General features: G+C 36.9%; 1 long non-coding RNA gene across 3 annotated transcripts in view; it reads right to left on the bottom strand.

The window, feature by feature from the left end:
* The window catches only part of LOC137223216 (uncharacterized), a 322264-nt gene that overhangs the window by 271459 nt on the left and 24772 nt on the right, over nucleotides 1–26033 (bottom strand). For all 3 annotated transcript variants that reach the window (XR_010942755.1, XR_010942753.1, XR_010942754.1), the window contains exons 2-3: nucleotides 22219–22364; nucleotides 19920–19991 (exon numbers count right to left, since the gene is read on the bottom strand). This is a non-coding gene — a long non-coding RNA (uncharacterized lncRNA). The remainder of the gene's footprint in view (nucleotides 1–19919; nucleotides 19992–22218; nucleotides 22365–26033) is intronic.

The following is a 26033-nucleotide window of genomic DNA, read 5'->3' as shown; positions in this document are numbered from 1 at the left end:
CCTGCTAACACATTTCACATAACCTCAGATAACGAACCTACAATAGCTGAAGACTATTAAGATTATGCAGAAAAAAAAATCTCATCCCTAAAAGAGTGAGTAAGCAAAAGGCTTCACTTCCTTTTTAATGTCAGCATCGGAAACCAACTGGAAAACAGAAAAAGTAAAAACAACTTCTGAATGAGGTAACATAGAAACACCATTCTTACTATTGCACTGGATTATTCAAAAATATAATGAAATTCCAGGAAACATCAGATGCTGGAGGTACACGAAGATAATTTTGTTTTTATAACCAATTTCAGGCAGATAAATACTAGAATCCTTTCCAATTTCTCCCCTATGAAACTGAAGTGTCACCAAGATTTACAGCCCCTCAAGTTCCGTTTTCAGAGGAACATTCATTAACATAAACAGATAATCCTAGATAAAAATTTCCATTAGACAAAGGTGAAATGGATCAATTTTCTCTGCCAAGACAAATCTTAAATCTTGAAGAGATAGGGTCATTATTACACCAGCCCCATTTCAGAAATAATGTATTTTTAAAAAATCAGCCGATAGCAGCCATTTCCAGCTTTCCAATTATCTTTAAGAAAAGCTTATTCTGTGGACAATAAAGCACATTACTGCACAATATGATACAGTCCATAAAGATCACAATGTTTTATGAAAGGTTAAAGAAAGCTCAGCACATTTAGGGGAATGTCATAACCCGCAAAGTCTTTCAAGATTCAGCTGCAGCCGTGGGCATGCTGCTCAAATATTGTGCTAGGCAATGCAGTATTCCTTTTTCAGTATCAAAACTGAAAAAGAAAGCATACGTCAGGATGATTCTACTGTGAAACCTGGGATTCCTACAGATAAGATGAGAGAGGCATTCAAATCACAAGAAATAAGACTCCTCATTTTTGAAGCAATTGGATTTAGTCATAGGAGAGTTACTTCCTGACAAGAAGGCAACTCTATTTTCTTGGTACCCAGTGCTCACTTTCTTGTTTTTTTTCTTCAAGCAAGTTTCTCATGCTGTTTCATTAATATTAATAAACACTATAGAGATTAAGAAAAAGGTCTCTGATTTTTTTCCCATTCTTTATAAAATGCCGCAACACTTTTAAATGACTAAGGAGTAAGGGAGGTGTGCAGCGATAATCACTGTTATAATTAAGTAAAAGTAGTCAAAAATTCTTGGATGCCTGATCAAAGATGGTTTCGGTATAAGAGTATGGAGATTTGGAGATCAATCCATATTTTCTTCTGTACTAACCAACAAGCGAAACAGTTTCACAGGCTAACGCTCCCTTACTAAACTAAGAGAGGAAGAACTCACTCTACAGCTTTCGACAAAACTCAACACCCATTTATGATAAAAACTCTCCAGAAAGTAGGCATAGAGGGAACCTACCTCAACATAATAAGGGCAATATATGACAAACCCACAGCCAACATCGTTCTCAATGGTGAAAAACTGAAAGCATTTCCTCTAAGATCAGGACCAAGACAAGGTTGCCCACTCTCACCACTATTATTCAACATAGTTTTGGAAGTTTTAGCTATGGCAATCAGAGAAGAAAAAGAAATAAAACAAATCAGAAAAGAAGTAAAACTGTCACTTTGTGCAGATGACATGGTATTATACACAGAGAATCCTAAAGATGCTCCCAGAAAACTACTAGAGCTAATCAATGAATTTGGTAAAGTAGCAGGATACAAAATTAATGCACAGAAATCTCTGGCATCCCTATACACTAATGATGAAAAATCTGAAAGAGAAATTAAGGAAATACTCCCATTTACCATTGCAACAAAAAGAATAAATACCTAGGAGTAAACCTACCTAAGGAGACAAAAGACCTGTATGCAGAAAACTATAAGACACTGATGAAAGAAATTAAGACGATACAAACAGATGGAGAGATATACCATGTTCTTGGATTGGAAGAATCAACACTGTGAAAATGACTGTACTACCCAAAGCAATTGACACATTTGATGCAATCCCTATCAAACTACCAATGGCATTTTCACAGAACTAGAACAAAAATTTTACAATTTCTATGGAAACACAAAAGACCCCAAATAGCCAAAGCAATCCTGAGAAAGAAAAACAGAGCTGGAGGAATCAGGCTCCCAGACTTCAGACTATACTACAAAGCTACAGTCATCAAGACAGTATAGTACTGGCACAAAAAGAGAAATATAGATCAATGGAACAGGATAGAAAGCCCAGAGATAAACCCACACACATATGGTCACCTTATCTTTGATAAAGGAGACAAGAATATACAATGGAGAAAAGACAGCCTCTTCAATAAGTGGTGCTGGGAAAACTGGACAGCTCCATGTAAAAGAATGAAATTAGAACACTTCCTAACACCATACACAAAAATAAACTCAAAATGGATTAAAGACCTAAATGTAAGGCCAGACATTATAAAACTCTTAGAGGAAAACATAGGTAGAACAGTCTATGACATAAAGCACAGCAAGATCCTTTTTGACCCACATGCTAGAGAAATGGAAATAAAAACAAAAATAACCAAATGGTATCTAATGAAACTTAAAGGCTTTTGCACAGGAAAGGAAACCATAAACAAGACCAAAAGACAATCCTCAGAATGGGAGAAAATATTTGCAAATGAAGCAACTGACAAAGGATTAATCTCCAAAATTTACAAGCAGCTCATGCAGCTCAATATCACAAAAACATACAATCCAGTCCAAAAATGGGCAGAAGACCTAAACAGACATTTCACCAAAGAAGACATACAGATGGCCAACAAACACATGAAAAGATGCTCAACATTACTAATCATTAGAGAAATGCAAATCAAAACCACAATGAGGTATCACGTCACACTGGTCAGAATGGCCATCATCAAAAAATCTACAAACAATAAATGCTGGAGAGGGTATGGAGAAAAGGGAACCCTCTTGCACTGTCAGTGGGAATGTAAGTTGATACAGCCACTATGGAGAACAGAATGGAGGTTCCTTAAAAAACTAAAAATAGAACTACCATATGACCCAGCAATCCCACTACTGGGCATATATCCTGAGAAAACCATAATTCAAAAAGGGACATGTACCACAATGTTTTTTGCAGCACTATTTACAATAGCCAGGACATGGAAGCAACCTAAGTGTCCATCGACAGATGAATGGAGAAAGAAGATGTGGCACATATATACAATGGAATATTACGCAGCCATAAAAAGAAATGAAATAAAGTTATTTGTGGTGAGGTGGATGGACCTAGAGTCTGTCATACAGAGTGAAGTAAGCCAGAAAGAGAAAAACAAATACCATATGCTAACATATATATATGGAATCTAAAAAAAAGAAATGGTTCTGATGAACCTAAGAGCAGGACAGGAATAAAGCCACAGATGTAGAGAATGGACTTGAGGACACAGGGAGGGGGAAGGGTAAGCTGGGACGAAGTGAGAGAGTAGCATGGACATATATACACTACCAAATGTAAAACAGATAGCTAGTGGGAAACAGCCACATAGCACAGGGAGATCAGCTGGGTGCTTTGTGACCACCTAGAGGGGTGGGATAGGGAGGGTGGGAGGGAGATGCAAGAGGGAGGAGATATGGGGATATACTTCTATGTATAGCTGATTCACTTTGTTATACAGCAGAAACTAACACAACATTGTAAAGCAATTATACTCCAATAAAGATGTTAAAAAAAAAAGAACTCACTCTACGGAGAGAACTGATCACCTATTATAGGCAAGGTTACAAGAGGGAAAGGGCATAAAGGAGACTCAGTCTCAAACCCTCAAGAAATGTATGCATATCATGGGGGTGGGGGTTGGACCACTTAAAGGAATGTTATATTTAGCTCAAAATTAGAATGTAGAACAAGATGGAAAATGATCCAGTCAGATTCATTTCATTTACAAGGACCCTGAAAACGTGATCCTGCAAACACCCAAAATTATAGTTTAAGGTAAAGAAAAGCTTTGAAGAAGCTTGAGATAGTCACTGATACTTATTCCACCTTATTCAGGAACGGGAAATATAGCAGCATCTTTTAAATAATATGAAAAAGAAAAGAAATTATCATGGGAGGATCCACTGAAGTCTAAGTTATTTTTAAAACTTGGTTGAATAAAATTCAGTTCCTTCACATCAAGTACAGTCTTCGACTTTATATAACTAAAACTAGATTAAGGTTAAGAAATAAATTATCCTTGACACCATCATAATCCAAGCAGATACTCATGCTATATTTGAATATTTTATTTAGAGGAAATAGCAGAAGCTGAGCCAAATATGCTCAGGTTATTCTTCTAATAACATAAATCACTTAGGAGATGTGTCTTAGTCCATTTGGGCTGCTATAACAAAATACAGACTAGATAGCTTACAAACAACAGAAATTTATTTCTCACTATTCTGGAGACTGGAAGTCCAAGATCAGGGTACCAGCATGGTCAGGTGAGGTCCTCTTTCAGGTTGCAGACTTCTCGCTATGTCATCATATGGGAAGGGGGCAAGGAAGCTCTCTCAGGTCTCCTTTATAAGAACATTGAAGGCAAAGATGGGAACTGACCACACACCCACGAGCCAATGAAATTAGCAGATATCTTCAGGAAGCCTGAACTCTAAGGGGCAGTGGGATTGGAGGTGGAAGGCAAGTCTACATTGCTCTCAAGATTGGAGAGGTCCCAGGTGTCACCGTGGGGATAAGTTTCCTAAGCTACCTTTTTGGTTTGCAAGGGATCTTTACAAGATAAGTCAATATGGGAAAAATGAATGAGGAACTTGTGATATCACTTTCACAAGCACACTTTTCTGAGTGTAGGTGCACCTTAAATGTCATTTTAACTTTTTATGTGCATGTAAATAGCTACTATTTCAGTTGCTGGAATATTAGTCATAACATCTAATGATGTGGAGATTGTTGCCTTATAAAACTCACAGCTGGGTGGCTACATCAAGGCAAAAGCCTATTTTAAAATCCATTGCTTTAGAGGAGAATGTTTATTAAAACATTATATCTATTAAAAATATATGATGCATCATTGGTCATTCTCTGTGTTGCAATGCCAACCACAGTTTTTCCAGAAAGGCTTTTTGAGTTGATACCTGGAAACCTGGCAAGGTCTACAGCCTCACAATTTACCACTCCATCAAAAAATAAATAAATCCCAATGACCAGAAAGTAAATCACCAAAGGGGCCTGCATAGCAGCCCATAAACCCATGTTTACACAGGCTCCATGGGGGTAGCTATTGCTGTCAGTCAAATATTTCTAAGCTTGTAGGGAAGTAAATGTTCAAAAAGGAATAAATGTTTGATCTCTTTGTAACAGAAGTTGAATGAATTAATAATAAAGATACACAGGGTGGGGCTGATATTTGTAAAATATAGAAGTGAGATGAGAAAAAAAGGAAAATTAATAACTGAGGTGACAAGGGCTGAATAAACAATTAGAAAGACTGGAAACTTTATGTCATTAAGCTAGACTCTACCTTCAGTAGTTCTCACAATGTTACTTAAGTTATAGAGGAAAATAGATTTTTCATCAACTTAACAGCAACAAACTAAGAATAATTTGTAAAAAATAATTTCCAGAGACTCCTGACTTTCTTAATGTGCCATCAGTCCAACACTGCCGCCTGCTTATGCTCTAAAAAAGTACTTATCTATGGATTTTCTATTACCTAAAATAAATATTTGATGATATATCTGGTCTGGACCCAGTAGGAGTTCCATAAACATATGTCACACTGAATCCAAGTCCTTAAATTGCACTGATTTCCTTTCTGCTCCCCAACTTTGTATAATTATTTTGCTTAATGCTATTTCCTTCAGGGTAGACAAAAAAAGGCAGAGATGAAAACGTTCAGAGGGTAAACGTGACAAGACACATGGAAATTTTCTTTTTCAACAAGGTTGAAATGTGAGATTTAAAGGCAGGCTTATCTTTGACTTTCAACTACTTTAATTCTCTATTCCTCACCCTCATGGGGATGTAGAAGCAATGAAAAGGGTTACTCCTGGAAAGTGGAGCTAAGTAATTAAGCAAGCAACTTTCGCTAAGCCAATAGCATAGAGCCTATAAATCATCTTTCCAGAATCAACTAAGCGATCAATTTGGTGCTGATCTCACTCCTCTACTTTCCCTTTCTCCACACTCACTCACTGGTGTAGGGTAGCTCAGGTACACCACCCAGCTCCTTGCTTCAGGACGCAGGCACCCATTTCCCCTGCTACCTGGATGTGCCGGCTGCTTGTGGGTCACAGCTGAGTCCCTCCTGGGGTACTGCCCTCGGCAGAAGGGAGATGCCTCACCCCAAATCAAGCCAACTCCCCTGGGGCAGCCACATATCCAATGACTAGTCAATATGGGGGTACAAAGACCCACTCCCCTCACCTAAACTTAGGACATCTCTGAAGGGCTTTTCAAGCTTCAGAGCTTCCTGTGAGATCAGCTGAGGGCTCTGTTGCAACTGAAGCACAGTTCAGTTCTCCTTCTGTCCAACTCTGCTTCCCAAACAAGTGTTCCTAAAAGACTCTTTAAGAAATTTCCTGCACACAAATCTCTGGCTCAGAGTCAACTCCCCAGAACCTGACCTACAGATGGGTCCCTCTTAACTTATAGCAAAGCTGGACTGAAACCTAGAGAGGAAAAAACCTCATTGAGAACCACCCAATGTCCATCTATGGCTGCTTTTCTGTTCATGACCCCTCCCTATTGCTCCACCTGAGAGGCACCCTCTTGCTAACAGCCACCTACCTTTAGCAAGGGAAAGAAATCATATTGAACTTTATAGAAAAGTTAGATTGGGGAAGGGAGATATGGAATAATTCAGAAGAACAGTAAAGGTCTCAATATCATCTTATTCAATACTCAGTGGCCTTTCTGGGGCAATCTTGTTCATATTCCTGGAACAGGAAGAGGAAATAGAGCTGAAATTGAATAGCTTGTGAAGATTCCCAACAGGAGACAGACCCATTCCAACCAATTTCCACCTCGGTAAATTAGTAGCTCCCTTAAATGGAGCTTTTTTCTGTAGCCCACCTGAACCCCCCAGTGAATGGAAATTTCAAACCTTTCCTACCTCAAAGTGTTAGAAGGTGCAGGCCACCTCCACTCACCAAGGCTTTTCTCCAACTACCAATTTGTAGCAGGTAAAATTTTTCTCCCATCCTTAGAATTGTTCATCCAGATTTATTTGGGGAAGAATAAATGACTCAAAGTGTAGAGTTTTTGTTTTGGTAGTCATGGTATATTAGTTTCCTATTACTGATTTACCAAATTACAAACATGGTTACTTGAAACAAGGGAAAATTATTATCTTGCCATTCTGTAGTTCAGAAGTCTGAAATTGGTCTTACAGGCTAAAATCAAGGTGTTGGCAGGGCTGTATTCGTTCTGGAGGTTCTAGGAGAGAGTCCATTTCCTTACCTTTCCAGCTTCTAAAAGCTGCCTACATTCCTTGGTTTGTGGACCCACCCTCCATCTTCAAAGGCACCAGCATAGCCTCTTCAACCCCCCCATCCTCACTTCATTATATCACTATTTTCTTCCTCTGACCCTCCTGGCTCCCTACGAAGCCCCTTGTGATTACATTAGGGTCAGCAGATAATCCAGGATAATCTCCCTATCTCAAAATCCGTAACTTTATCACACACGAAATCCCTCTTGTCCTGTAAATTGACATATTCACAGGTTCCAGGCATTAGAAAATGGACATCTTGTGGGAGGAAGGGCATTATGTGGCCTACCATACACAGCTATTCATATTTCCAAGGAAATGAAAAAGCATGATCTAAATCCTGCAGAAGAACTAGTTTTAAAGTTCAAGTCACAGTCTCATGTCATAAATATTGGTTCAGTCTCTTCTCCCCAGTGCTGCAGCTGTGTAACCAAACATCATTGTGCTAAGAGAAACTCATCCATTCAGCTGCCTGGATTCTGCTAAGTCAGCTGGGGGCCTATAAATTTAGTCAAGCTGTTTTTGTAGAAATTTTCCCCAGGTTTACAGCGGGGGGAAGCTAGGATCAAAATCTTCTTTTGGACAGGCAGAAATTGGAACAACTTTGTGACTGAAAGTACACTCAAATATTTTCATGCATAACTCAAGAATCAAAAAAATGGATTGTAGAATTTGATAACTTGCTGGACTCCTAGGGGGCTTATTGAATAGATTCTTTCATTTTACCAATGGGAAAACTAAGGAGTAGAGAGATTAAGTCAAGCTCACCAGCCTCTGAGTAGCAAACCTAAGACATGGCCTCTGTACATTCTACTCCACTGCCAGGAGGGGATGAAGGGAGGAAGACAGGGGAAAAAAGGCAGACAGGCCGGAAGGAAGGAAGGAAGGAGGGAAAGAAGGGAATTTAAATGGTTCGGGCATCTAGCCTGTACCAGACTTTACACAAGACACTTTGCTGCATATTATCTATGCCATCCTTACAAATATCCTGAGTAATAGAGATATTGGCTTCATTTTTTTTTTTTTTTTTTGGCTGTGTTGTGTCTTTGTTGCTGCCCGCGGGCTTTCTCTAGGTGCGGCAAGTGGGGGCTACTCTTCATTGTGATGCGTGGGCTTCTCATTGTGGTGGCTTCTCTTGTTGCGGAGCACGGGCTCTAGGCGCACGGGCTTCAGTAGTTGCAGCACGCGGGCTCAGTAGCTGTGGCTTGTGGGCTCAGTAGTTGTGGCCCACAGGCTTAGTTGCTCCGCGGCATGTGGGATCTTCCCGGACCAGGGCTCGAACCCGTGTCCCCTGCACTGGCAGGCGGATTCTTAACCACTGTGCCACCAGGGAGTGGCTTCATTTTTTATAGATCAAGAAACCAAGGTTCAAAGAGATCTGGTGTGTCCACTCAAGTTCAGACACCTAATACAGTCAGCTCTCGATCAATGGGGATAAAGGAGGAGACAAATCAAAGTCATGTATAATCCAAAATCCCGATTAAAACAAAACGCTTCAGAACCTGTTACCAAATAGATTTATATAAACATATTTCCTTGTAATTATATCTAATATTTAGGAACACATTTACCACTCCACAGATGTCCAAAAATGTAAAAATGATTTTAGTGCAACTCATTAGGAACACTAAACACCACGTGTCACTTAATGAGAAATCACTAAAAGCTTGCTAAAAATCTAATTTCTATTTGCTTCCTAGTTAATCTCTTTTTTCTACATATTAGAAGAGAACCAAATTGAGCAAAGAAGTAGTCTCAGTGCTTCAGTCTTCCTCTTCCTCTTCCCTTTCTCACATTCCTCTACTCTGTCTTTGTAGTACTTGAATCCACAGCCCTCCAAATTCCTTTTGCCTTTGTTTAAACTATAGCTTCCTCTTTAAGGACCCATTGGCTCAGGTATAGGGCTCAGAACTAACCTGATTGTCTAGCTTGGGGGGTGTTTGATGGTTACCAGACAGCTACAAGCAATGAAAGCCTTCAGATATGCACTTTTAAGACATTTTCTATTAATAAAAAAACAAAAACAGAGAGCACAACCCCAAATAATTGAGAAATGACTGTGACTAAGAAGTTGAGACGTAACCTTAGCTTTCCAGGATTCCCAAGCCTTTTCTTCTTGCCATTCACTGCCTAAAAAGCAGGAAGCGTAAGAGATACGTGCTCAACAGTTAGCTTAAAGGCATATACAAACCCAGCATCATTTTGCATTATGCTACAAAATAGGACCTGAAAGTTGTACATGAAGTGAATTTGCATTTTAAAGAATCACAAGTTGCCCCTGACTTTGAAGGTATTTACAGAGATGTTTCTACAACAAGCCCTGTGAATGAGCTTCTCCCTGGGCCTGGAACATTCCTCCAGCTTCTCCGCCAGCCACTCCACCCCTCACACACACACACACACACACACACACACACACACACACACAGCTTTCCCTGGCTGAGTCTTTTCACCCCCCCTCATCACTTCATCAGGCAAGGCTTCTGAGACCCTCCAGACTAGGTTCAAAGTCATGTATAATCCAAAATCCCGATTAAAACAGAACTCTTCAGAACCTATTACCAAATAGATTTATATAAACATATTTCCTTATAATTATATCTAATATTTAGGAACACATTTACCACTCCACAGATGTCCAAAAATGTAAAAATAATTTACATTATTTTGTAAATTTTGAAAATACTAAAATACTCATCCTCTCATTGTCTCTGTAGCTCTTCTCACAGTTGTTAGTTGACTCACCACTTGTTAGTAGACTAGGATGGTGTTTGGGACCAGGTTCTGGAGCCAGTCTTCCTGGGTTCAAATATCAGCTCTGTCGTTTATGAGCTGTGGGATCTTGAGCGAGTTTCTTAACCTTCGGTGCCTCAGTTTGCTCATCTGCAAACTGGAGATCAGAGTACCCACCTCCTAGGATTATTGGGTGGAATACATGAAATAGTGCATGTAAGGCAATTGGAAAGGTGTCCAGTACATAGTAAGCTCTATTCAAGTGTTTGCTTTTATTATCCATGAGCTATTGATCTCCCTTCAATAGGCTATAAGGTACATGAGGGAGAGAGCTGTTTCCATATTTTTCCCCACTGTACTTCCAGAATCTGTGTTCAGTAAGTCAATTTTGAAGACACAAAGATGTGAAATCCCAGCATTTCCTCTGCCACCATTAAATCTGTCTATCTCATCCATGGACCCAGCCACATTCACTGTTGTCACTACAGCTGGAGCTGCTATCACCACTGCTGCTCTAGCACCTTGACTGATACTTTCAAATATCTTTAGTTCAAATAGTTATGGCGCCAGATTCAGAAAAAAAGAGTTGCAGTTCTAAAATATAGTCATTCTAGTAGCAGTGCTGTAACAGATGTTTGTTGATTTAGCTTTCATTTCAAGGGTAACAAAAAGCCCTGGCTAAGCTTTGGGATAATAAAGGCAGAAGCTAAAATAGCTGAACTCAGAAACAGAGAGTAGAGTGGTGGATGCCAGGGAAGTGGGGGGAAATGGGGAGACAATGTTTCAGTTATGCGGGATGAATAAGTTCTAGGATCTAATGTATAGCATGATGACTACAGTTAATAATACTATATTACATACTTAAAATTTGCTTTAAAAAAGTAGATCCTTCACTGTATAGCACAGGGAACTATATTCAATAACTTAAAGTGGAAAATAATAACATGACTGAGTCACTTTGCTGTATACCTAAAACTAAAACAATATTGTATATCAACCATATTTCAATAAAAAGGAGGCAATGAAAAAAATAACAAAAAAATTAGATCTTAAGTGTTTTCATTGCAAAAAAAGTAAATATGTGAAGTAATGAATATATTAATTAGCTTGATTGTGGTAATCATCTCACAATGTACACATAAATCAAAATATTATGTTGTATACCTTAAATATATAAATTTTTCATTTGTCAAAAAACTAAGATCTCTAAAAGAAAAGAAAAAAGAATGGTAAAAAAGAGAAGGCAGGAGTTTAAGCTTTGTAAGAAACAAAGACTGTAGAAATCCAACAAGAACAAATTCATAGCGAGTATCTACCAACAAGGTACAGAATAATAAGAACAATATTAGCAGAAACAACAATGAAAATACTAAGATGCTTTCCAGGGAGGCACCATAGCAGAGGTGTCACGAGCACAAGATCTAGATCCTGACTATCTGGGGTCCAAGCCCAGCTCTATCACTTACTAGCTGTGAAATGCTGACAAGTTTAACTTTTATGTGTTTCAACTTCCTTATCTGACTAATGAGGATAGAAATAGTACCAGTCTCCCAGTGTTACTGTAAGGATTAAACTTTTTGTGAAGAACTTGGAACAGAGAGTGGCACATAGACTATTCAATAAATGTTGGTTATTTTTGTTAAATCAAAGAATGTTAGGACTTTGTTAACTTTTGTTAAGTGGGACACAGGGTGCCATATGGTAGTCAACAAAAGACGACAATAGAAATTGAAAGGGAGAAGTTGATCACTCACAGGTCCTAGAGGAAGTACACGACATGCCTCAAGGGACCACACCACAAAGTCAAGGCAGGGTACAGACACAGAGAGAACAACAGGACCTGGGGCACAGGCCCTTATGAGGGTCGTGGGTAGAGTGCTTTGGGCTTCCTGGGCTAAGTCTGGATTAGTCAATTGAAACCAAAAAGAGTAGAGCTTTGGTCGGCTCCACAGGGGTCTTACCTAGGGGAGCACAAGTGAAGACCCTGGGAGGCAGGGGAAGCACGATCATAAGGCTGTTGGAGAAGTCACGTCAGGGACTTAATTTGCTTGTGACTCCGCAGGCTGTTGTCCAGGGCATGCCCTTGCATGAGGGGAGTAAGTATCAGTTTAAGTCCCCCACAGGTTGCTTGGCCAAACAAAACGGATGCCGAGGCAGCAATACAATGGAGTAGCTTAGCTAAAGTCCGGACAGAGACTTTTCACGAACATATTTTAAAGGACCTGTAAAGAGGGTTCTCCATACATATGTTGTGTTCACACCTACACACACACATATCATGATCATTTTTCCCCCACCTCACATTATCACTACACTTTTAGATAGTAAGTACACACTCTTTCAGTTCTTTTCCTGGGGCTCTGGTACAAATCCAAGGGTTTGACCTGTTTTACTGAAGCAGTGGAAAAAGGTTTTACTGAAGCAGTCCCCTGTCAGATACAAGGCAGGCATCTTGTATCAAGCGAGGCATCACTACCATGTTTTCAATGCAGAATATGGACCTGCAGCCTCAGCTTTCCCTCTCAACTGAGGCTTTCCTGTGAGAATAGGAGCTTCCTAGTCATATTTTTTAATAAACACACAAATACCAGTCTTTTAACCATCGTCTAACCCAGTATTTATCAAACTTGAATACCTCTTCAGATCTACAGATTTCTATGGATTTCCTGTTTAAGAGCCATATTTCAATCTTTAAACTTGTGAGAAAAAACTCAACTCGGTTTAAAAATTAGAGCTAATTAAAATGTATAAAATCAGATCCAATTTTCTCTTTCAAATCTCTTTCACTGGTTCAATAACTATCCATTTAGTGCCTAGTACATACTAGATACTTTGCTAGGCACTGAGGATGCAATGATAATCAAATATAGATCCAGTCTTTGCCCATGTGTAGCTAAAAGTTTACTTCGTGAAGTGGGCAAAGCAGGTCCAGAGAGTAGTTTATCCAAGGCTACACAGACAGTAAAAAGTAGAACTCTGCCTGAAAACCCATTCTTCTGACTTTAATAAGATGCTTGCTTTAAAATAAATTTTTTAATTAATCAAAAAGATCGGAATTCAGAAATCATGGACATGATTGCTCAAACCTAAGACTAAGGGAAAAGCCAGATAATACACAAAAATCATAGCTTTTTTTAACCTATCAAGAGAACTGAAAACATAAATAAAGCTAAATTAATTAAAATCTACATAGTTATGATCCCATTCTAAGAGAGAGGAGACGAGTGAGGGCTTTCATCTCTGGTGAAGTAGCAGGAGGCAGGATGCATCATAGAGGGGGAAAGGGGAAACTATTTAAAAATTTAAAAAACTATTAAAAATAAAGTCAAAGTTGGTTCTTTGAAGAGATTAATTCAATTGATATATGCTTAGCAAGTCTTATCAAGTGAAAAGGAGACAACATAAATTATTACTACTAGGAATTAAAGAAGGACTATCAGGACAGATTCTCCAGATTTTAAAAGAATGCTACTGGAATATTACGAAAACACTTATGTCAACATATGTTATATCTTTGGTGAAATGAACACATTTCTTCAAAACAAAATTTACACTGGAAGAAACTGAACATCTAAACAGGTCTTTATCTGTTAAAGAAATTAAATATGTACTCAAAAACTTTCCACAAAGAAAACTCTAAGCAAAATTTGCTTGACAGGTGAATTCTACTAAATATTCAAGAAAGAAAAAATACAAACACACAAACTCAGAAAATAGAGGTAACACTTCCCAACTCATTTTATGAGGCCAGCATAACTCTGGAATGGTTATGAAGAACCTAGGGGCAGGACAGAAATAGAGACACAGACGTAGAGAATGGACTTAAGGACATGGGGAGAGGGAAGGGTAAGCTGGGATGAAGTGAGAGAGTGGCATGGACTTATATATACTACCAAATGTAAAATAGATAGCTACTGGGAAGCTGCTGCATAGCACAGGGGGATCAGCTCAGTGCTTTGTGACCACCTAGAGGGGCGGGATAGGGAGGGTGGGAGGGATACACAAGAGGGAGGAGATATGGGGATATATGCATACGTATAGCTGATTCACTTTGTTATAAAGCAGAAACTAACACCATTGTAAAGCAATTATACTCCAATAAAGATGTTTAAAAAAAAAAAAACCTGACAAAGATATTACAGGAAAAGAAAACTGAAGGACTAGACCCTTCATAAACTAAATTTTTTTAAAAAACCTGAAACCAGTATTTAAAAAAAAAAAAAAACATAGTCAAGTAGGGTATATCCAAGAAAATCAAGGTTGGTTTTAAATTTATAGAAATATATCAATGTGCATCTGCTTCTGGCCATGATGGAGTAACAAGGACTAGATTTATCCTGCTGCCTGAAACGAATTACAGACAAAATATATGAAACAATGGTTTGAAAGACACTGGACATCAGACAATAAAGAATAGGGATTCCTAAAGATAGGGGTGGGGGAAACAAGGCAAGCCCTAGTTTTGGACTATGTCTTAAGACTCTGAGAGTCTTCAGAAAGAGAGACTAAGAGACACACTGAGTTAGGAAGATAGTGATGAGGGTCGAAGACTCCCAAGGCAGCAAGAGTTTATTGCAGAATACCACAGAGGAAAGAGCTGCACAAAGAGAAAACCTAAGAGATCTACAATAAGCCCACCCTTATGTATTTATCAAAGTACTGATCAGCACAGACACATGGGAAAACTACCCAAGTCCAGGGTAAGAATCACCCTGAGGTTAGAGTGCCTGTAAGTAAAAATGCCTATTCTCACCAGCCAGACTGGAAAACTTCATGGGGCTTTGAGTATATAGAAGGTTTTACTGAAGCAGTGGAAAACAACCCTAGAATGGACACTGTTCAAGCTCACATCTAAAAAAATCTTAAAAGCAAGACCCAAAGAATCAAACAGTTTCCAAGTAATTTAATAGCATCCCAGAACAACACTTGGGTATATTTAGAGGAATACAAAAATACCCAGGATGCAACAGGATAAAACCCATATGAAATTTAAAATTTCCAGGCATATGAAAAAGTAGGAAAATATATCCCATAATGAGGAAATAGCTAATTGAAACTTAATAAAAAATGACACAGATCATAGAATTAACAGACAAGGACATTACAAGAGTTATTTTAAATGCATTCCATATGTTGAAAAAGTTCAATAGAGACATGGAAAATATAGAAAAGAACCAAATCAAACTTTTAGAGATGAAAAATACAATGCGTGGAGTAAAAAATACACTGGATCGGATTAACTGCAGATTAAACATAACAGGGGAAAATAAGATTAGTGAACTTGAAGCTATAGAAACTATACAAAATGGAAACAGAGAGAAAAGAGAATTTTAAAAGATACAAGTACAGCAATAGCGAGCTGTGGAACACCTTCACGCAGTCCAGTATATGTGAAACTGGGGTTCACAAAGGAGAGGAGAGAGGCATGGGACAAAGAAATAGTTTAAAGAAATTATGGCAAAAATTTTCCAGATTTGATAAAAACTATAACCTTATAGATCCAAGCAGCTCAAGAAACATGAACAAACTCAGGCATTAGAAACATGAAAAACTACACCAAGGCATACCATAATCTCACTGGTCAAAACTGGTTTTATAGAGAAAATATTAAAAAACGAAGAGAGTAAAGGCATACACATGGAAACACACACACATTACAAAGAGAGGTACAAACATAAATGATGGCAGATTTTCCGTGGGAAACAGTGCAAGCACGAAAACAATGAAGCAACATCTTTAAAGTATGAAAGAAAACTGTCAATCTAAAATTCTGCATCCAGTGAAAATATCTTTCAAAAACAAGAGTGAAATAGACTTTTTCAGACACAGAAAAGCTGAAAGAATTCATCAACAGCAAACTCACACCACAAGAAATGTTAAAGAAAGTCCTGCAGGAAGAAGGAAAATGATACAATATGGAAGTATGGGTCTACATAAGGTAATGATTAGCACAAGAACGGTAACTACTTGATTGAAGATATTAGATATTTTTCTTATTTAAATCTTCTTGAAAGATAATTGTTAAACAAAAATAATAGCAATGTAGTGCACAGTTTAGAGCATACATGAAAACAAGATATATGATAGCAATAGCATAAAGATTGGGGGAAAGAAATAGAAATATACTATTTTCAAGTTCTTATACTATATGTGAAATGGTCTTATACTAAATGTGAAATGGCATTTTTACTTACAGGCCTGCCTGGGTGCCAGGCGCCCTTACCTCAGGGTGATTCTTACCCTGGACTTGGGTAGTTTTCCCATGTGTCTTATACTGCATGTGAAATAGCATAAAAGTTGGGGAAAAGAAATAGAAATATACTATTTTCAAGTTCTTATACTATATGTGAAATGGTTCTTATAGTATATGTGAAATGGCTGAAGGTAGTCTTTTTTATAAGTTAAAGATGTGTACTATAAGCCCTAAAGCAAAACTAAAATAACAAAAGAAAGAGTTATAGCCTTAAGCCAAAACATAAGGAGATAAAATAGAATTCTGAAAAAATGTTCAACTAATTCAAAAGAAGGTAGAAAAAGAGAGCAGAACAAAGAACAGGTGGAACAAATAGAAAACAAATATCAATATGGCTTAAACCTAATCATATCAACAATCTTACTGAAAATAAATGGTCTCAACACTCTAGAGTTTGTCAAACTGAATTTTTTAAAAAAGCAAGTCCAAACTAAAACATTGCCTACAAAAAAAGCATTTGTTAAATATAAAGACCTGAATAAGCTAAAAGTCAAAAAATGTAAAAAGATAAAACTTACTAATAAAAATAAAAGTTGAGTGAATACATTTATATCAGACAAAATAGGATCCAGAGAGAAGAAAATTATCAGAAGTAGAGTTATTTTGCAATGATAAGGGGGTCCAATCATCAAAAGGACATAATAATCCTAATGTTTACAGACCTAATAACAGAGGCCAAAGTACATAAAGCAAACTGATAGAACTACAAGGAGAATTAGACAAATACACATTTATAGATAAACACTCCACTCTTTTTTTTTTTTTTTAACATCTTTATTGGGGTATAATTACTTTACAATGGTGTGTTAGTTTCTGCTTTATAACAAAGTGAATCAGTTATACATATACATATGTTCCCATATCTCTTCCCTCTTGCGAACACTCCACTCTTAATAATAGAGAGGAAAATTATACAGAAAATCAGGACAAATATAGAGGAAGTTTGATCATGAATGAATTTCAAAATAATTATACTGTTTCAAAGAAGCCAGACCAAGAAAAGAGTACAAACTATATGATTTTGTCAAAGCAGAACTTGGGGGAAAGTTAAAGTAATAAATAGCATATAAAACTGTCTCTATTCACAGAAAACATGATCATCTGTGTAAAAATTTGATGAAACCTAGAGTAAAAGCTATTAATAAGTGAACTTATCAAAGTTTTAGGATTTAAGATCAACACATAAAAATCGATTCGATTACTGTATACCAGCAACAAGTAATTGGAAATGGAATATTTAAAATGCCACTTATAATAGCATCAAAAAATACAAAATACTTAGGAATAAATCACACAAAAATATAGAAAACCTGACCACTGAAACCCTCAAAACATTGTTAACAGAATTAAAGAAAAACAAAATAAATAGAGATAAAATATGCATTAATCAAAAGACTCAATATTGTTAAGATGTTATTTATCCCCAAATTGATCTACAGATTCAAGCCGACTCCAATCAAAATGCCAGCAGGCTTTTTGCAGAAACTGAAAAACGGAAATTCAGAAAACACATATGCAAATGCAAAGAACCTAAAATAGTCAAAAACAACCCTAGAAAAGACAGAGTTGGAGAGTTAACACCATCTGATTTTAAGACTTCTTATAATCAAAGTAATGAAGAGAATGTGACAATTGTATAAATATATACCAATAGATCAGTGAAGAAACACACATATATGTTTCCAAACCCACACATATATGGACAACTGTTTTCCACATTGGTGCAAAGGAAATCCAATGGAGAAAGAATAGTCTTTTCAACAGTGATGCTAGAACTGGGTACCTATAATCAAAAAGTAAACTTCAATCCATACCTTGTACCACATGCAAAAATTAACTAGAAATGGATCATTGACCTAACTGTAAAAACCTAAAGTTATAAAATTTCTAGAAGAAAACATGGAAGAATAATTTTTATAACCCTGTGATAGGCAAAGGTTATTTAGATACAACAAAAGCACAGTCTATGAAAAAACAAAATGAAAAATTGGACTTTATCAAAATTTTCTGCTTTTCTAAAGATACTGTTAAGAGAATGAGACAATAAGCCACAGGCTGGGAAAATATATTTCCAAACAATATACATGATTAAAAAATTTGTATCTAGAATACATAAAGATTCTCAAAATTCAGAAAAAAATTAACTTAATTTTTAAAAGAACTAAAGGTTTGAACAGACACTTAAGCAAAAACAATATATATATATGAATGCAAATAAGCATATGAAAAGATGCTTAACATGGTTAGTAACTAGAGAAATGCAAATTAAAACCACAACGAGATACTCCTATGCACCTATTTGAATGGCTAAAATCAAGATTAAAAAACAAATCAGTAGAGGTTGGTGATACCAAGTGTTGGTGAAGATATAGAGGAACTGGAACTCTCACACACTGATGGCAGAACTACAAAATAGTACAACAACTTTGAAAAATGGTTATCAGTTTTTTAAAAAGATTACCATGAAATCCAGCCATTTCAGTCTTAGGTACTTACCCCAAGGTAAATGGAAAAAACGTGTCCATTATAAAGATCTGTACACAAATGGTCATGTGAGCTTTATTTATAATGGCCCAAACTGGGAAAAATCCAAATGTCCATCAACAGGTGAATGGATAAACAAATTATGGCATATTTACACAATGGAATACTACTTGGCAACAAAAATGAATAAACTATTGATACATGATACATCATGACTGAATCTCAAAATATTTATGATAAATGACAAAATGAGTATAACCTATATAGTTCTATTTATATAAAATTCTAGAAAGTGCAAACTAAGGTACAGTGACCAAAAGCAAATTAATGATTGCATAGGGATGACAAAGGTATGAAAAGGTTAAAGGAAGGTGCAATGGAAAACCTTTGGGGACAATGTATTTCTATATATTAGCAACAAACAACTGAAAAGTGAAAGAAAGAAAGCAGTATCATTTACAATAACATCACAAAAATACCTAAGAACGTTATTGTAATGCAAGACCACTTCCCTGAAAACTATAAAATATTTCTGATAAAAATTAAAGATTTGAATAAATGGAAAGAGAAACCACATGCATAAATTTGAATTTTCAATATTGTTGTTATCTATTCTGCCCAAATAGATGTATACATTCAACACAAACCCAATAAAATCTCAGTGATCTTTTTCAAAGAAATTGACAAATCAATTATAAAATTCATATGGAAATGCAAATGACCTAGATTATACAACATATTATTTTAAAAGGACAAAGTTGGAGGACTTAAAACTAGCTGATAAAGCTATCAAGACAGTGTGGTATTGGCTTAAAAATAACATGAACAAATAGAACAGACAGTTCAGAAATATACCCACAGCATATATGGTCAATTGATTATCAACCAAGGTGCCATGTAAATTTATTGGGGAAAGAAAATCTTTTTGCAAATGATCCTGGAATGATTAGATACCCTTATGAAGAAAAAAGGTAAACCTCAACTCCTACCTCACTCCATGAACAAAAATTCATGTGAGATGTGACATAGGTCCTCAAACAAATGCTGGAACCATGAAGCATCTAGAAAAAAGCATAGGACAATATTTTCATAATCTTAGACTTGGTAAGGATTTCATAGAAAGAACAGATTAAACTGGTAGCCATAAAAAAGAATGTCTTGTCCTTTTAAAATATGAAATATTATTTTAAAAGTCCCTTTACTACCATCCACAATACTGTCTCCCCACTCCCTTCTTCAATACAATAAGCTCTTTATAATTAATTATTGTTGGTAGTGGCATCAATATTGTGTTATTGGTGGTGGTTGTAGCACTAGTGGTAGAGAAGAAAGGAGTACTAGCAGAGAACTAGTACAGGAGGAGAGAGAGGAGGAAGAGAAAGAGAACAGGAGGAGAATTTAGCTGTTCCTCTACTAAAAGACAAATATGAATATTTCCAGTTTCTTATTATTGCAAACAGGATACAATAAAAAGCCTTGTACATGTTTCCTTGAGCATTTGAGCTAGTATATCTTTACAAAAGTGGAATTTGGTGATCACAAAAAATGTTCTCAAACTGCTTATACCTAATTAAAGTCGATGAGTACATAAGGAATTTAGGGGAAAAAAAAAAGATGTAGCTTCTGTAATACCACTGCAATTGATGCCCTTTTTAAAGTATAGTAAATGTTTAGTTGTGGTTTTGAAAATGTCCACAGTTTAGTGAGAGATAGACATAGACACAAATAATCACATATGATAGAGAAAGAATTATAGTATAGATATGTAAAGTTACTCAGGAGTAAAAAGTAGGAAACTGTCTAGGAAAGCCAGGAAAGATATTCTCTCTCTCTCTCTCTCTCTCTCTCTCTCTCTCTCTCTCTCTCACACACACACACACACACACACACACACACACACACAAAGGTACTTGAACTGAATTCTAAAGAACAAGTAATCTGAAATACTGAGAAACAGAGAGAGGAAAGAAAAATTTGGAAGAGGGAAAGAGAACATATCATGAAAAGAGTGCCTTTAACTCTGTCTTCAGATGCCATCTGGCTATAGTTTCCCCAATAACCTCAGGAAAATCACAAATGTTATCAGAGGTAGAAATAGCCTTCAACCAATTTTGCATTTTACATATGATGCATCTGAAGCTCTAGTCCAAACTGATTTTCCCCAAACTATAAGCTTGTTAGTGAAAACCTCAAGGGAAGAATTCAGGTCCACTTATTTTTAGTTCACTATTTTTATACTACAATGAGCTGCCTCCATAAGGCAACAAGGAGGGTTTAAAAAAAAAAAAAAGAGTACTCCTACTGTCATAAATATCGTTTTATTCCAAATTCATCAGGTTCAAATAAATACTACTACTTTCATAAAACATACAAAGATAATTGTTATGGTCTCTCTCTAGCCCTATAAAATTCTAAAAGATCTTCTGATTTAAAATATGTTTTACTATTAAACATGGCTCTTAGAGTCTAATTTTTTAAAATTGACAATCTACGAATGCTAGTAGAATGAGTCTATACTTATCAGAATACTATTAATAAGTAGAAGCTTAATAAATTATTTATAAAATCAATAAATTATATATTAAATGTACACTATATGCAGTACTGTATTGGGTGCTCTGCAGCACACAGACATTGCAATTTGGCACCCATTACCTACCCTGCAGTTTATTTGTGCTACTTAGTGGTTTAACTCATAAGATATGACATCGGAAGTATCTGGGTTTATACGCTGGCTCCACTTCCTTGATATGAGATTTTGGCCAAATAATCAAACCTTTTTAAGCTTTCATTTCTTCCTCTACAAAATGAAGTAATAATATTGCCCAGTTTATGAGTTGTAGTGAGTATTAAATGAAATGAATTCGAAGCAGTCATCATATTGCTTGACACACAGTAAGTGGTCATCAATACATATTGGGTGACATCATCATAATCACCATTTTTATCATCTTCTTCTTGACATGATGGTCTAGGTCTATGTGTTAGTTTGGGTCTCTAGAAAACACAGCCTGGATCAAGATTAAGTGGTGGTGCTTTCTTTGGGATGTGAAAACCAGGGCAATGAAAGTGAGGATAAAAGGGAAATGAGGCAAGAAAGGATGGAAAGCCATGCAAAATGACTTGTTAACATGCTGGCCACAGCTTCATGATGAGTCGTAAAAAGACAGAGGAAATCCTTCAGCAGAAGCATCTGCTTGGCCATACAGGGCTTCTTCAGATGAGCCATGTGGCTGTGTGGTTGGAATTGTCCATGGAAAAGAGGAAGAAGGGGTCAGGGATACTTACTTTCTCCCTCCCATCTTCAGTTTCCCAGTGATCAAAGTTTGTTCCATGGGAATTAGCACACCAGACTTCTGGACTGTGTCATCCAGCTCTTCAGGTGGCCACTTAAGATGCCAGATGCCACACCCAGGACTGGGATCCGTTCAAGTCTAAAGAGATGAGAGGAGTCAGAAACTGTGAGTTCTAGTCAGTAAACCTGACTACACTGCAGAAACCACAGAGAGTAACAGTGGTTTCTATCTGAAATAGTACATAAAAACTGTGTCAGATATGCTCTGGTTCTCACATACCAACAGTCTGAAATTAGAGACCTCTCATAAAAGCGTATTAGTCAGGTTTTGCTATAATAATGCTGCATAAGAAACAGCCACCAAATTTCAAGAGTTTAAAACCAACAAAATATTTATTTTTCCTTCATAGGTCTGCAGGCTGGCAGTGGATTGGCTGAGCTCAATTAGGCTCAGCTTGGCCAATGTTCAGCCTGGTTCCTTGCATCTCTGATTCTAGGACCCTGGCAAAAGGAACTGTGGCTACCTATGGCATGTTCTTCTCATGGCAGATTGTAGGTGCTTAAAGGAGGCAGATGGAAGCTTGCTGTGCCTCTTTAAGCCTTGGCTCAAAGCTGGCACACTATCACTTCTGTGAAAAACAGCAGCAATAACTCACAAAATCAAGCTTATAATCCACATTGTTCTGAAATCCCTAGCAGTGCCACTAATCAAACCAATCCCTGGTATTGATATTTTCTATTTCTTCAGGATAATCTATATTTATTAATAGCCAAAGTAGCATGGGTATTTATTTTAACAAATTTTGTTTCCATAATCACATTCTGAATCCTTTGAGGTGTCACTTCTTCTAAGGCATCTTCTTTGTACTAAAATTTGATTATTGAACACAACTTGGATTTTACGTCATTAGCAACACCCTTTGCTCCTATTAACACACCCAGAGACAAAGGACACCTAGAGAAATGTAGAACTCCAAGTACTATGCATTCATGAACTGCAATTCAAAGTCCCTAGGCAATAGGGTTCTTGATACCAAGAATAACCTAGCTGTTCCGTAGCCTTCTTCCAAGCGCCATGTGTTTGCTTAGTTAACACACTAAACTTTTTTTTTTTTCTTTTTACTATTGCCAGCATTGCAAAGTCAAAATAGCTGTGGAGGAACAAGCTGTTCTGCCTCATGTCTCATCAACATTCCTTGTTCAGTGTATCAAAACACAGAGAGCATAAAGAGCAAATGCAACAACTCCAAAAAGTTCCCTATTGGGGATTTGCTTCCTGTGAAACTATCCACAGCTGCTTACTCAGAACAGCAGAAGAAAGGTGGGTCTCCTTCTCAAGTCCAAAGGAAGTCACAGCAAGCAAGTATGGACTTAAACTCTCATCTTGTCACTTGAAAAACAAAAATCAATTATGTAGGCCCGCATGAACTAATATCAAGTTAAAGCTTGCAAAAAGTTTTCTTGCCAAAAAACCAATTTAAAATTATCAGCAGAAGTTATACTCCAAGTTCATTAAAGAAACAAAGTCACTGAACTAATTCTAACCCAAATCACCTTACTAACCTAGGAAGGATTTTCATTTCAAACAGCAGCCATATTGCAAGCTATCCTACGCCAAGCACATAAGATGGGTCCGTATAAAGAAAGCTAAGAGGAGAGACTGATAAGATGATCATTGCCACTTTCATTCAGGTCACAGTTCAGCTAATCAACTTTGCCTTTAAGACAGAACAAAATAAATAGGAGAAAGATTAACCTATTTGTCCACATTTGAACATATATAAAATTAAATATTCAATGTATAGTCTTTCTCCTATTCATGATCTTGTAATTCAATTAATATCTATCCCAACAAAATAGTTTCTATTTGCATAGTTAAAACATGAAATTCTCATTTAACATGACGACAGTTCAGAGTTAGGATAATATTTGAACTAATACTTAATAATTACTACTATTATAATTTACAGATGAGTCATAATAAAAATAGCCAAAGAGAACATTTGCCACACAGTAGTGATTTTTATAGAATACTGGAAAGAAGTTGTTGCCTTTCCAATAAAAGCCAAGATGATCTAAACCACCAGTCCCCTTTACCTCTGCCTCTACCTTCCTGCAGCATAAAGGGAAGAAATCTCTCCCAGGTGTTCTTTCCAAATGGCTATAGTAGACAATTGTGCATAGACACAGGGCTGATACCCACATGCCCTATGTTCCAGCCATGCATTAAGTCCAGAAAGAGAGAGAGCCAGAAGAGGAATAGTATGGTAGGAAAGAAAATACACTAAGTCTAAACTTGAGCAACTGCAGATAGAGAAACTCATAATTCTCTGATCGCAGAGGTCATGCCTAAAACAAAACAGGTCAACTCAAAGTAGATTATGAGGATTATTATTTGGTACAGAATTTACAGGAGAAAATGGTACAGAGCCAGGTGACAAAAAAAGAGATTATGAACAAGATAGACCTAATCTCTTCTATATCCTCTCCTTGCTTTAAAATGTTTCACTTATATTTTGGTGATGAAATATTGAGTCAACACTAGCACCTCATACTGGATATAACAGCATGCACCTTTTTAAAAATTTGCTGTTTTAGTCTTTATGTAGGGAATTCCTCTACTTATTATGGTAAAAAGCTATGCTGCTATAATTAAAACACCTAACAATATAGTGACTTAAAAAAACCATTTTGTGTCTTACACCAAACAGCTCTGAGGACAGCAATGCAATTTGGTGGGACAGTTCTGCTCTGTTCCATCATTTGAGGTTCCAGGGCATCACTGTCACCTAGATGGTTGAAAATGGATGACCAGGGATTCCAGCTGGAGGAAAATGGAAGGCATGAAGGAGGCACACCCACTGCCTTCAGGACTAGGGTCAGAGTTTAGACACCTCACCTCCCCTCACCTATTGGAGAGAACTTAAGCACATCCAAACGCAAAGGAATATGGGAAATGTGGTCTGGTCTTGTTTTTTTAAAGTCACTATATTGGTGGGTCTCTTTATTATAGAAGCTTATCCTTTTACTGTAATTTATGGGCACATGAAAGAAGAGAATAAATTTATTGAACAACTAGCAATCTCCATATTCCCAAAGAATGCCATGAAAAAAAGATGATTTTTATTAGTACCTTTAAGAATCTGTATATAAAAATTATTTCTGTTCACAATCTGTTCCTAAATCACAGGGAAAAATTCAATGGAAGGAATTTCAGAGATAACCTAGTTTAAACCTCTAACACATGAGAAAACCAAGGCCCAGAGGTGTGAAGTTGCCTGCTTAAACAGCTGATAAGAAAAGCAGGAATGTTTATACATTCTCAGCCCAACATTCTTCACAGCCTGGCATGAATTAGCTAAAATATGCACTTGCCTAAGTCATCCAAACACCTCCAATAAACCAAAAAATGTTGGGCTCCAAAGGAGGTTTTTTTTCTCCTCCTAAATTAGGTGGTTTAGCTATCTAGCCAATTCAGAAGCCCCAATAAATGCTATGCTCTATTTTATATTTTAATGTAAATAATTTATTTACATCAAAGAGGAATTGGGAAGTATTGGGGGCTGTGCATTTAGCAGCATCCTTGGCCTCCACCCACCAGATGCCAGTAGCAACCCTCCCACTCCCCAGCTGTGACAAGCAAAAATGTCTCCAGACATCTCTAAATGACCACTAGGGAGAAAATTACCTCCAGTTGAAAGTCACTAATTTACACTGTTAGGGGAAAAAAAATAATTAAGACATGGAAAAAAGATCTCAGAGAAAGTTACATGAATGAGCAAGAATTTGCCACCTCCTTTCCACCACA

The sequence above is a fragment of the Pseudorca crassidens genome, chromosome 4, assembly GCF_039906515.1.
Source record: "Pseudorca crassidens isolate mPseCra1 chromosome 4, mPseCra1.hap1, whole genome shotgun sequence".
Classification (NCBI taxonomy): Eukaryota; Metazoa; Chordata; class Mammalia; order Artiodactyla; family Delphinidae; genus Pseudorca; species Pseudorca crassidens.
This window is presented reverse-complemented; position numbering and strand designations above follow the sequence as displayed.